This window comes from Sceloporus occidentalis, unplaced genomic scaffold, assembly GCF_023333645.1.
Source record: "Sceloporus occidentalis isolate IW3139 unplaced genomic scaffold, rSceOcc1.0.p SCAF_5, whole genome shotgun sequence".
NCBI classification, from domain to species: domain Eukaryota; kingdom Metazoa; phylum Chordata; class Lepidosauria; order Squamata; family Phrynosomatidae; genus Sceloporus; species Sceloporus occidentalis.
This window is the reverse complement of record NW_028316985.1, coordinates 100,622,311-100,635,041: the sequence shown is the minus strand read 5'-3', so window position 1 is coordinate 100,635,041 and position 12,731 is coordinate 100,622,311. Positions and strand designations below refer to the sequence as shown.

At 40.1% G+C, this 12,731-nt stretch overlaps 2 long non-coding RNA genes across 3 annotated transcripts in view; one reads left to right on the top strand and one right to left on the bottom strand.

Annotated features, from left to right (window-relative positions):
* Positions 1–12,731, top strand: part of LOC149312580 (uncharacterized) — a 206,360-nt gene that overhangs the window by 15,295 nt on the left and 178,334 nt on the right. The gene's annotated exons all lie outside the window — the stretch shown is intronic.
* Positions 4,265–12,731, bottom strand: part of LOC149312581 (uncharacterized) — a 63,489-nt gene continuing 55,022 nt past the window's right edge. The window contains exons 4-5 of one of the 2 annotated variants that reach the window (XR_016281274.1): positions 6,199–6,386; positions 4,265–4,551 (exon numbers count right to left, since the gene is read on the bottom strand). This is a non-coding gene — a long non-coding RNA (uncharacterized LOC149312581). Of the gene's footprint in view, positions 4,552–6,067; positions 6,387–12,731 lie in introns of those variants that run through there. The other variant, XR_016281273.1, reaches the window with a different exon arrangement.

Here is a 12,731-nt window from a genome sequence, read left to right as displayed (position 1 = left end):
GGTGTGCCAGTTCTGACGGGGACCACAATATCCTATACCTGTGCTGCAGGACTGCTTGCTGCCTTTGTACTTACAAATAACATCACATTCAGGCACTATGAGAATAGCTGGTGACCTGGCAATAGGTGAAACCCAAAAGGAGGTTCAGTCCAGAAGAGTAGAAGAGGCCCTCAAAAAGCCACAGCAGTCACAAGGAATTTATCACACGGGAGGAATTTTTCTTAATTTCGAATGACAAGAAAGTGGGGCCAGAACACATTCACATGAATAGTTCAGCTAATTTATGTGAATTCGAATTACATTTGAACTGACTTCCCATTGCCCGAAAATAGCTTGCTGTTGCCCGAAATTGCATGTGGTAGTCACGCAATAACGTGAAACCCCATGATTGTGTTCGGATTGCCATTGGATTATATTTCCAATTTCCTTTGTCTGATAAACTCCACTTAGAAGGGAAAAAGAAAAGAAAATGGCAGGGAAAGGATGAAGAAGCCCTAAGAGGAGCAGCAGCAGTGGCAACTGAGAAGCTAGAATGGAAGCTACCAGCTCCCTTAACCTCTCTGACACATAGAAGGGACAAGCAGCAACCCTTTTTCCAAGGCAGTGAGAACAGTTGGGGGGAAGGACAAGAAAGTTTTTTCTATCAGAAAACAGCAAAGCATGACAAGTTTCTTGGCCAGCAGACTTTTTATACATTTAAGAACAATATTTTTTTTTCTTTCTTTCTTTTTCTGTATTGCATACTCTCATTTCTACTGTTTTATAAATGTGTGCAATGTTGCACATACCCATATAGTGGACACATTATTTAAAACATTTGTACATGTTGTTTATTTATTAATGGATAATTTAGGGGTTTTATTTCATGTTTCAGATAGTTTAATTAGATTTTAACAAATATATATATATATATATATATATATATATATATATATACTGTCATTAGTCTTACCCTCATGACAGGAAATATAGAATATGAATGAAATAAACCGCTTGTAAATATACATGATGGCAAATTTCTAAAGAAAATCACTGTATGATTATTCATAAGTATTTTTTAAAAAATGAATTTTAAGCATTTTGATCATGTTGATGGCTTAAGTCCTTTCATTTACCTGTAGAGGTGTTTTTTTTACAGAAGGGCAGATCTATCACGGCTGTGTGGGATCCTATTTAGTGGATTCAACGTGTCATCAGTATCCTCAACAGCGTTAAACTCTGGCGACCTTTTCTTTTAGTTTCATCCAATATTATCTAGATTTTTGAAGTCCATAGCTTCTATTATAGAAATGCAAAGCAGAGGCTGACTGATGGGACTGAACCTCAAATTCAAATATCTGTGGAAGGCTAGATTAAGTCAGTACCTATTGCCATAACTTCACTCAAAGGATTACTGTCAGTCTTCTACTTCTTTCTAAATTCTGTGTACAGAGGATGAAGTATAAAGATTTTGTATGTACTGTACACTCCATGGCAAGAGCTGGGCTTCAACATATGTTGGTTCATAATTTTTACTTTAAAAATGTATTAGTGTACGTGCGTGTATAATACAATAGGGGTCAAAGAGAATGTTGTCCATATGTCATGTGTATCTTGAGATTTTTTTTTTTGCTTTTTGTTTAAATGGTATTTCATGCACAATTTTATCCAAATGTGTTGAGAAGAATGCGAGCACTGCAGCAGCTAGCTCAATAAATGTGGGTTGTTATTTTTTCTCATGCTTTCTGCAAGCACCACATTTGGATTTACAACGAGAGGCAATAATCTGATTCAGCAAAAGAAAGGCAAGGCAGAGGCAGAAAATTCTTTCCCAAGCAGTCAGGGTAGTCTTGGATGCAAGATAAATGCCTCCCAAACTCTTAGGAACTTGCATACTTTGCTTAATGATCCACTGTCTATACCTGACCTGTGGCTGCATTGTGCCTCCTTTGATTCATGGAGTGTTTGAGTGAGTGTAGAGAGTCCATTTATCAGGAGAGCCCTCTGGCTTACGGAAACCAAGAATGTTGAGGTTTGTATCATATGTTATGGATATCTGGGTCAGGGGTTTTCAGACATCCTTAGGGACCGCGAAGTTTCTTGGACATTTAAAGAGCTCCCTTGATGATAGCATAACAGACAAGCTTCTCTGAAGGCAGTTGGTGTATCATTATTGATCTTCCCTGGTAATACTACATGAGAATGCATCTAGGACACACACTTTCACTTTGTCCAGGCTGCTGAGATGCACAAGTTTTGATTATTGTCCCTTCTAAAGTGAGTTCTACCTTTCAATGAAGTAGTAAATCAGTTTAGATTGCAGGTAGGTGTCTCCATGTGACTGCATGCTTCTGTGAGAAAAGTTTCCTTACACATGAAACTAATGTGTCAGGCGATGCTGGAGCTATTATCAATGCCAAGCTGTTTTGTTTTTTGCTTTTGTTTGTTTTTTGGAATAAAGGATCATTCCATCTTGTGAGCCTCTATCAATAGTCTATAATGGTACAGACCCTACATAAAATTTTACCTCCACAATGAAAACAAGGTCCAAAAGTCTACCCTGAAATGAATCCACTGTCAGCCTGGGGGAAATGCCAGGATAAGAGTGTTCATACAAGACCTACCATCCACAACCCATTGCTTATACCTCTCTGAGAATGCAAGTACCTATGCTCAGGTACTATCATGTTTATTTGTCCACAATGCCTCAACTCTATGGTTGAGGAATTGAAATGCTGACTCTCCTTTGAGTACTACTAGTAGATATCACTGCTCCCATTAATCTGAGCCTTCTTACTTTTTAATTTTCTTCTTCTTCTTTCTTGACATGGGCAGGCCAACCAACCAATAGTTTCATTTGTCTGTGGCACAATGTCCAGTGCAAAACATTCTGACAATGCAGTGTGTCTGGTACCACAAATCATATACTATTGCCATACTTAAATTAGGCAAAGCAATCACAAAGAAGGTCAGAAATAAAAGACCAAAACCAGATGTTACTGGATAAAATGTCAGACCAACAATAATAATGGAAGTTGCATCAATAGACCCCCTTTGCTATCCCCTTGATGTCTTCAGAAATTTGTAGGACATATATTCGGGATGTTACTGTGAAGATGCCATGCTTGAATGTAAGGGATTTAGCAGGATCTGCCAAGAGGTCACACAAATGATTTTAGGCAACATCCAACCCGCCTCCACTCTCAAGAAATCTTCCAAGAAATGCATCCTGGGATCACTATATAATGGGCAGTGAATTATTTTGCTGGGGAACATGAGACTGAGAGTGTAGCTGCACTCATCCTCTGCTGCTGGGCTGCCTATGGGCAACTATATAATGGGCACATGGAGTGGCAAGTGTTTTACTTCATCTGTGAAGTGGCTGGCAGTGGTGAGAGAGCCAGCTGTTTGCAGCATTCTCTTGGTACCCTGTCCTAGTGCTGGGAAATAAGAGGCTATTAGACACAGAACACTGTTGGTGATGAATTGTCTGTCTCCATTACCAGCTGCCAGATGAGACCCCAATGTTGCAGTTCCCCTTTTTAAAAACTCCAGTACAGGGCCAGGGGTCTAGAGCATTAATCTGTGCAGCTCTTCTTTGTTGCGTGTCCCTGCTGCCCAGAAATCCTATCTGTCTGATGCCCATTGTTAGAGGTCTGAAGGCCATTAACATTGAGGAGCCCTCAAAAGATGGCTTGCCCAAGTCCTGCCAAGCTTGGAGCTGGCTCTGTATGTGTCACAGGATTCTCTGCAGGTGCTCACAGTTTCCATGGCAGCCGCACAAGGACTCATGGGAGATGTGTTTTTTTAAAACAAAAAAGATCCGTAAAGAGTTCCCCGAGGGAAGGAATTCTGAAAACTACCAAGCCATTACTTGAAAAGATGAAATTACACCCAGGCTCACAGACAGTTTCTCTAAAGTGGGTCAGAGTAGTCTTTTCTACTTGTTTCTTTTCTAATGGCTTGTCTGTATTTGCTGTCATCTAAAGTTTGTCTAGCCTGCCAGTGATTATCCCCTACCATCAATACAGATAGGGCCAAAAAGGGTTTGGCTGGATTGTTTTGATTTTGGCTGGATTGTGACCATCGCTTTTGGCAAGGCTACGCCGCATTGCCTGAACATTTCTGTAACACTCCTTTTCAAGCTTGGAGACAATGCTTTCAGAATACCGCCGTCTTGGCATTCATTCTAAGTGGTATATATATTAGTAAAATACTGTTGTTATATAAATTAAAACAGATGGTTTCCAAATGTTCTGATCTTCCCCTTTCTTATGTGATGTGCTGTGAACAGAAAAAACAAAACTATAATGAAACATCTGCCACTGGCTGGCCCCATTTGTTACCCATAAGTCTAACTATTATGTCTCATCAGGCTGAAAGCAGCATAGTGGAGCTTGTGAAATGTTTACTTACAAATTCTTCAAGCACTGGTTACCAATCTTCCTTCCTTCCTTCCTTCCTTCCTTCCTTCCTTCCTTCCTTCCTTCCTCTCTCTTTCACTTTGCATGTGGATATAATTGGCCCTCCATATCCACAGATTCTGCGTTCACAGATTCATCCGCTCCACAGCTAGATTTTATAAAAAAATATTCAAAAAACAAACCTTGATTTTGCCATTTTATACAAGGAACCATTTTACTATTTTGTATATAATGAGACTTTAGCATCCACAGATTTTTGTATCCGTGGGGGGTCCTGGAACCAAACCCAGCACCTACTGTATTTTGGTTGTAAAGAAGCCTATCTTGCAGTTCCCTTTTAACTGTGATTTAATGGACCCTTTTTCTTATTTTTCTGCTTAGCGGAATGCAACATTTAAGTCAGTCTCTTCTGCTATCTTCTCATGGTAGTCAGCCTTCTGGTGTTACCACCGTGCCAACCTTTATGAAACAGTTGGAAAGCCTGAGTAATTCACATGCTCCGCAAGCATCTTTGACATTGCTAAAGAGAGGTTTCATGATGACCTTTCAAATTGTCCATTATAGGTGAACCTTCTGGCTACAACTGTGGCAAACTGGATAATGCTGTGCACCTTGTGACAGTAAATGCCGTCTAGATGTGATATTATCATGTGCATTTTAAGCATGGAATGACATATTGCGAGTTCAAGACCAGCAAAAGGGCCCAAGCTCGACTCAGGCTTGCCTCCTTCCGAGGTCGCTAAAATGAGTACCCAGACTGTTGAGGACAAATTAGCTTACTTGCTAATTAGCTTACTTGCTGTTCACCGCTATGATCTTTGGAATAGTGGTATATAAATAAATAAATAAAAATATGGTGTGCCCTTGCTAAATATCCTTTACTGTATTATTGATTTACATTATTTGCCAAAGGGAAAAATGAGCAGACCTGGGGAAAATTACTTTTCTGGAAGTTTTGAAAGTTAAAACAAAATGAAATGTGCATTCATATTTGTAGGTACAGCAATAAATTGGGTTTTTTGTCATTTGCAACTGAGTAGTGAAGATCATAGTTAAGGATGTGATGCTAGGTTGCAATCCCCAAAGATCTTGATTTTGTGCCTGCTGGCTCTCAGAGGCAGTGTGGATTTTTCTGTCTGTCTACCTACAAATGTTCTGGCTCATTACTTAAAATAACTCCTGGTCCATTGGCTGTGTGTTGCTGGTTCAGTAGTCAGTTTAATACTCTGGCAGGAGTGTAGTAGGGGTATGGAGGGGGTAAAGATATGAAAAACTAACAATAATACTCTGGAGTTGGGTGTAGATGAGGTCACTGATGGATATGGTGAATACTAATATTATGTGACTGCTTATGATCACATCTTTCCGGGGGAGTATCTGATTCAGACCCGCTACACAAAGGGGAATGGAGTTTGTTGAATCCTAACCTTAAGGTAGGTTAATCATAACTGGCAATAGGCCAAATTGCTTTAGGGCTCTAAGACCCAAATAGAAGAATTTATAACAGGGTTTTACAGATGAGGAGGTCCTGTATTTATACCAGCTCTACATTCCTGTAACAAAAGTATCATGCATTCACTATATGTTTATTTGATAAGCTCTGATATCCAGTTAGCTCCATGACAGTATGACAGTGGATGTTCTTAATGGGTATGCCGTCTTGACCAGAACTGCTAGCAAAATTTCACATAATGTTATAATCAACTGAATTTGGAGGAATTCATTTAATACATTCAGAGGTGTTTCGGATGCCTCAGAATATGAAGAAGTGCAGGTGTTACAATAATGAACATACCAATTGAAATTGTTTATGTAACGTGTTTTCTGGGTCTCTGTCCATGAAGAGGGATGCTAGTCTCAGAAACTGAGGTGGGTCCACTGTAACTGTTTATCCTGTCATTCCCCAGAATGAATCTCATATCATCTTTACCCTTTCTTCTTAGGGCAATCTACATTGACACCTCCACTGTTGTGCCTTTGAAACTGCGGAAGAAACACATGCATACACACAAGGTCATTAAAACAAGCAGGATATATTTGTTTTTAAGCCCCCCCCCCTCCCCAGGATGCCAGTGAAATTCAGGGCAAAGTGTAGGGATCCCTTAGAGCAAACATTCTTCCATTGAATTTCAGTAGTGCTGAATTTTAGTCATACAATTTCCTGCTGAATTTTGGCAACAATTTGAAGAGAACCTGAGAGAGGTGCAAAAACAACATACATAAAATTATACAAATGCTCATCATGATCATTAAGAACAACAACATACATGCAGGAAGAGTATGAAATGGGGCATTTTCTAACCAATTCTCTCCCATATGCATTGTGATGTGGTGTATTTCTGCCAAGGGGCTGTACCACATGCTCTCCCTCAAACATTTGAATTAACTAATTATATTCTGTGTTGCATAGCTAAGTAACTTATTGCATATGTCCTGGAAAATGGATTGTTAATATTCTCCCAATTCAGATTTCGCTCCAGAAAATCTACACTCAAAAAGTCAGGATGGTTAATCTATACCAATGGGTTCTCTCTTTCTCTTTCTCTTCATTTCATCACCTCTTACCTTTGGGTTTTAGGCTGAATCACTCAGTAGCTCATTTTACTGAATCCTCCTCTTCCTCAATTTGTTTGAAGTATTACTGTTTTTTTATGGGCAGTTGGGTATTCCCAAGTGAGTTAACTCCTGCCTTTTTCTATTAGTTCATTTTTATTTATCACCTCTATAGGCAAAGCATCCTTTGCATTGGATTGGTGACTTGGGGAGGTATTACACAGTTCTATCAAAATAATTCTTTGGTAGATAGAATTTGAAGAAACATTGCCAGTGTGGGATATTTTGTGGTGGCTTTTACTGCTGTGTGTTTGGTGCATCAGGTGAAACTGATGTTACATCCAGAATTGTTCTGTCAACAAAAACAAAGTATTATAGGAACAGTCCTTTACCAGTTGCAGGATCCAGTCTTGCTGCCATAGATTTTTTTTTATCCCCTTGCATGAGGTCCAGTTTGAGTGTTGGACTAGGACACTAGGGGACCAGGGTTCGAATCCCAACTTGGCCATGGAAACCTGCTGGGTGACCTTGAGCAAGTCACACTCTCTCAGCCTCAGAGGATGGCAATGGCAAATCCCCTCTGAAGAAACTTGCCAAGAAGCAAGCCCTCCCTTGATCCACCATCTTGTGGGAGAGAGAGGTAGGCTAGCTCCAAGAAGTCAAGTCCTCCCTCCAGTTCATCTCCCTTGGTCCAGGCCTCGGAGGTAGAGAAGAACTGTTGGACCTGATCCCCTTCCCCACAACCTTCCCCTTCTCCTTTTGTATCGTGTCTTTTTAGATTGTAAGCCTGAGATCAGGGAACTGTCTAATTTAAAAAGATTGTATGTACAGCGCTGTGTAAATTTACAGCGCTTTATAAATAAAGGTTAATAATAATAATAAGAAGAAAACCTTATGATAGGGTTGCCTTAGAGTTGTGCAAGTCAGAAATAACTTGAAATCACATGACAACAACCAACAATGATTCCATTATCCCGGTTAAAATAGCCAGCTTCTCTCTAGCAAAGGACTCTTAACTTTATCTCAACTTTGAATAGTTATGTTAGATGTCTCCTCTTGTGCATGCAATTGACTCTCTCTTGTGCATGGCCCAAGACATAGGAATGAGCAAGTGAAGTACATAATAAAGGAAGGTCTCTTCTGAAGCCTCAGCTGGTGTTCACACTGGGGAGGAAGGCTCTGGCCTCCTGGCCTGTTGAAGAACTAAGGCCAATTGCCATGAGTTCATTTGCCAGACAGACATACGTGTCTGCCCTCGGTCCCAGAGGAACATTATGTCCAAAGAAAAGAGCATTTCATGAGAGAGAATGGTGGAGAACATTTTAAGACTAGAACATCTCAAGAAGATGTCATACTGGACTGTGACCTGTATCTTCTGAAATTGTTTCCTCTGCAAAATGAGAATATAGGAGCTCTCTGCTCCTTTGTAGCTGATCTCCTATCCCTTTCCATCCCAGTTTTTACTTGTTCCATTGCTCAATTCTCAGTACTCTCAGCACCTCAACTTAAAATTAGAATATAAAATCAGAATATAATTTCAGTTGCAGTCAACAATATGTGGGTGTGTGCATTGGATCTGTGCTTTCCCCCCTTTTTATGGAAGAAAATTGATAAAAGAAAAAGAGGGTTACCTTAAAAGGTCAAAACTGTTGTCTGTTTTTGTGCTATTTTGTTTAGCTTTCAAACATCTCAGGTGATCAGTGGGGTCATATCCCATTTATAAAGAGTTAATTTGAACTTGACTTTATCGTTTGCAATTTTCACCCCCTCTCGGTTGTATAAAGCATTTATTAGCACTTGTAGGGGACACTTTATTATTTACAAATCCAATGATACATATTCAGCGAAGAATCAGATTTAATTGGAAGAGGAGGAGACAAGCTGTGAGGTGTCCAAACAATGTCCTGCATCATGCAGATTCGATAATTAATAAAAAAATGTGTAGGCAAATTGTGAAATCAGGAGTAGGGGAGAGATGATGTGAGGTGAAGCATTCTGACTTGTTGGAAATAAGCCTACAATTGTAAACCTCATAGGCCAAGAATATACTGGAATACACAGGATCGTAATACAAGAAGTAGATCCCCCCCCCACACACACACACATTATATTAAATGTTATGTTGGTGTTTTTACAATCAAGATGAGGCACATCCTCCCCATCCATACAACCCTCCCCAATATTTAGATCAGAAGCACACTCTTTGAAAAGGAGACATATATTTTCCTGATTTTTAGAGCACCTTTTGTGTTAGAACACCTTCCACTATACAGTTTGGAAATTAATCATGCAACTGAACATAGCAATTAACAGCAAATGCTTGAAATTATAAACATAGCTTATTGTTCAAAACCTTTTTAGCACTGGATGTAGAGTTCATATTTGTGGAGAATCTATGTTTCCTTAAATAATTGTTGGCATGAGCAAGCCCCATCTCAACAAGTATGATCATCAGTTCTGTGTGTTTGTTTTGTACTGAGGAATATTTGTGCAAAAATAGACAGAGGGCATAGTGTGCTAGTTTATCTTCACTATGTTTAATGCAGGGAAAATACCAGCTGGCACATGAATATGGTCCAGGTGAATGGAAGCCAAGAGGAAAAAATGGGCAGTTCGTGTGGACAGCTTGAAGGGCATAGTCTGAGAAAATGAATGTAGTTTATAGCATCCTAAGTTCTTAACTGTCACAATGTTTGCCTTATACATTTACATGACAGTTTCTAAGAGTACTATTTCATGTGTTCTACCACTAACTTCGCCTCTATGTTCGCTGAAAACCTTCAGTATGACTGAACACATGGGGTGGGGCAGTCAGCCGAAGTTGAAAAGGTTACTTTCTTGGCCTGCAACTCTAGCTGGGAAATTCTGGAAGTTGTCCAGTTTTTCCCCAAAGGTCTGGACAGTCATATTAGCAACACATGCTCTGACTGACACGTATTTATTAGGTGTCAAACATACCCTCATGCCATTTAACATCTAGATGAAACTGCTGAGTGGGCTTATTAGACATTTGAAGTGGAGAACACTGAGGAATGTGAGACAGATGGTATGGCTGCACTCATGTTCTGCTGATGGACAGCCTATAGGCAACCATTTGCCTACAGAATGCTGGACTAGATAGGCTTTTGGTCTGATCCTGGTTCAGATGCAGTGTGGCTTCTCTTATGCTCTTGTGCATAAGAGAGAAGGGTGAGGGCCAATACACTGAGGCTCAGTCAAGATAAGACTATGGTGTTGTTGGTCAGTGGTGTTCCCCAGCTAGAGGTGTTGTGCTGCTGGCATTGTGTCACTGAATGAATGGTGTTCAGTAAGTTTTATGTGGGGGTCACTGCCCCTGAAGATCCAGGGGGTTTCTTTTATTTTCACTTGAGGTGCAGGTGGCCTGAGTGATACAGAACGACATTGATTTATAGCACAACTGTGTCTGTATCGGGGCAGGGATAACTAGCTTTAATGGACTGGTCTCAGGTAATCTCGTATGTTACATTAATACATTGTACTCTGTGTGGTGCTATCTTTGAAGACAACGTCAAAAATGCAGTTAATGCAGAATGCAGCAACGAGAATAACCAGGACCCAGAACATCTTGAACATGTCCGATCCTACTAACACCTATTCTGACCCAGCTGCATTGATGGTTAACACATTGGGCTCAGTTCAGTGGGCTTGTTTGAACCTGAAAAGCTTGGGACCTCAATTCTGGTCAGAATGCCTGTCCTATCATGAATTTTCCTATACCCTATGGAGATCATCATTTGAAGTCTTCCTCTTAGTGCCTCCTCTCCTCTCTCTTCGGTGGGTGAAGAGAGAGAAAGAGAGAGAGATTGAGAGACCCTTTTCAATTCTCATCTTTCCTATGATAATAAGGATGACAGTATTAGCAGTGGTTGTAACACCCTACCGAATTAGTATTGGAAATAAATTTACAGATAACTCCAATTTTCATTTTTTTAAAATGAAAATACTGTTATAGCTGTGAGGATGTTTTTTAAAATGTGTGGGTAATGCTTAATGGAAAGTCAGCATGGTGTAGTGGTTTCAGTGTTGGATTAGGACTCTGGACCCCAGGATTCAGTTCTCCGCTCAGCCATGCAAACCCACTGGGTGATCTTGGGTGAGTCAAACACTCTCAGCCCCCCAAAAACCCTGTGATAAGTTCACTTTAGGCTTGCCACAACTCAGAAATGACTTTAAGGCACACAACTAGAACAATACATATTTGATTAATAATAATAATAATAATAATAATAATAATAATAAATTTATTTGTATCCTGCTTCTCCAAATGATCAAAGCGGGTTACATTAAACATTCATAAAATATAATACCTGCAAGTTTCTTTATATACCAAATCCTCCCTAATCCTCCCATTTACAATAAAATACAATTAAATTATTAGACAATTGTTAAAACAATTATTTAAACAGAGGAGAGGCAGTTAGAGCTATATTCAAATGAATGAATGCAAGGATCCTAATCTGGAAAGGCCTGCCGGAAGAGATATGTCTTGACTGCCTAATTAAAGTATTTCGAATATCTTCCGGCAGACTATTCCATAATTTGGGAGAGGCTGAAGAAGACCTCTGGGTAATTGCAGCCAGCTTGGTTTTAGCTGGCTACAGTAAGTTTTTATTTGAGGACCTCAGTGTGTGGGGCGGATTATATGGAAGAAGGCAATCCCGTAAGCAGGCTGGACCTAAGCCATAAAGGGCTTTAAAGGTTATAGCCAACACCTTGTATTGTGCCTGGAAATTAATAGGCAGCCAGTGAAGAGACTTTAATATAGGTGTAATATGATCACCTCTAGATCTTCCAATGACCAGTAAATATTTGGACTGGGTGGCCCTTGTGGTCTCTTCCAATTCTATGGCCTGGTACAGACGGGCCCTTTGTGGCGCGCCCATGATGTGCTAGGGTTGCTTGGGGGCGGGTCATGCACATGCCCCGCAACACTAGCATGTCATGGGTGCACCACAGCTGCGCAGCACCATCCAGATGGTGCGCGCAGCGATGATGTGCCAGCAGCGCAGCGTCCAAATGGCGCTGCTGGCATGTCATTGCAGTGTCTCTGGCGCTTCTACGTGCTCCTTTCTTGCTGCACAGCAGTGCCGCACAATTTGGTTGCTACAGCGATGCTGCAGAGCAAGTTTTTTGGCGCTCTGTACTGCGCCAGAGATTCTAAAATCGCATAAACCAAAAGAAATGGTGCATAATATATCTAGTGGTTGAAAGTGACAGACAGAAAAGATCTTGGCCCACCTTCGTCAGATAAGCAAAATCAGGATAGATCATAAAAGTATTCTTATGCAATACAAGATGAATTGTTTTCATTGTTTCTCAATTTGCAAAATTTATGCAGGCCATAGAATTCAACTATTTTGGCACAGATTATTGATGCCAGAGTATACAATTTAATATTTGTTTAATTTGGAGGGATGTGGGATAGTGTTTGGTTGCATTACAGTACAGTTCAGTTCAGTTGGTAGGTAAGATTTTCCATCAAGTTTCATTCTCTGGAAAATTCCATAGCGAGTGACATAGCAATGCTGTAAGTGTTTGCTGAGTCTTTGCTTCTTAACTGAAAGCTAAACAAAGAGTTATTACAGCCTATTTTGTAAAGGCACCTGCATTTATCTGAACAAAAAGAACTGAACTATTATACAAATGGACCCAGGTGCACATAGCTGAAGTGTTGTTCACTCAGAGAATCAGTTTAAGCACACACCTCAGTGCATTTGCAAGTGTAATGATTTAATAAACACCTTGTATATTAAT